We start from the raw sequence: 1,231 nt of genomic DNA on the forward strand, positions 1-1,231 counted from the left end.
TGCAACAGTGTGACTCCAACCACGTCCAGTCTAACTGTTCATATATACACTCACTCTGCAACAGTGTGACTCCACCCACGTCCAGTCTAACGGTTCATATATACACTCACTCTGCAACAGTGTGACTCCGCCCATGTCCAGTCTAACGGTTCATATATACACTCACTCTGCAACAGTGTGACTCCGCCCATGTCCAGTCTAACGGTTCATATATACACTCACTCTGCAACAGTGTGACTCCGCCCACGTCCAGTCTAACGGTTCATATATACACTCACTCTGCAACAGTGTGACTCCACCCACGTCCAGTCTAACGGTTCATATATACTCAGTGTACAATTAAAGTAATCAATAACTAGTAGATTGATTTCCATCACAAACGCGATAGAAGACTGTTGTTGACTTGAATCCAATGTCATACGACTGCAAATTTACTAGAATTTTATTTAACTGAAACAAAGTTGAAATGTGGGTAGTTTGGAGGCCGAGTTTTTCTCCAATATAACTTTGGGCTGACTGTTTATATAAAAGAAGCCCTCCCATTTGTCAGTTGGCACTTCTCTATAAAGACATTTTATCCCATTTTATTTATTTTTTGAAAAATGAAGATACGTGTACCTATTATTCCGTACTCTTTTACCCGTCTTGCAAAATAATGCTCAATTACGTAAAGAGGCTCGCCCGAAAGGTGGAATTGAACCACTCCGACGTCAGTCGGCTACAGGTTTGAAGCCTGCACCCCAGACCACTGAGGTTCATCCGGGCACTTTATTTAGCTTTCACTGTGTTTTGTAAGCGAATCATCACATCGAAAACCCGTTTAGTTTCCAACGATTTGAATACATTTATTTTGTGAATTGAATTTAAATCACGTTTATCCGTATTATCATACAAAGTATGACAGAAAGATACATTATGGTTATGTTATAGTTGTGATATTAGTAATTTGAACTACAAAAAACAATTTAGATATTATGACTGATTTATGGTCCATATTGGTGACGGATGGAAAGGACAGTAAACAATCCAGCTCCTTACACCGGCGCTAGCGCCACTCTTTCGCCTATAAAGCGCATGGATAATTCTGTCCACTAATACAGCTATGAGTTCAGTTATTTAAGTAGTGTTAGGTCTTTGTCTAAGCACACCAATTCTCAACTTATGTACCTTGCCGGGGTCAAAACGTGTCAGGCCTGGTGGAAAGAACTCCCATTAAATTGTAAACAAAGAT

General features: G+C 40.0%; 1 non-coding gene across 1 annotated transcript; it reads right to left on the minus strand.

Annotated features, from left to right (window-relative positions):
- Nucleotides 1–678: 678 nt before the first annotated feature.
- Trnastop-uca lies at nucleotides 679–765 on the minus strand. The gene has a single exon. It is a non-coding gene; the product is annotated as a tRNA-Sec (tRNA).
- Between the last annotated feature and the right edge of the window lie 466 nt (nucleotides 766–1,231).

This window comes from Haliotis rufescens, unplaced genomic scaffold (genome assembly GCF_023055435.1).
Source record: "Haliotis rufescens isolate VD_foot unplaced genomic scaffold, xgHalRufe1.0.p SCAF_19, whole genome shotgun sequence".
Taxonomy (NCBI): Eukaryota; Metazoa; Mollusca; class Gastropoda; order Lepetellida; family Haliotidae; genus Haliotis; species Haliotis rufescens.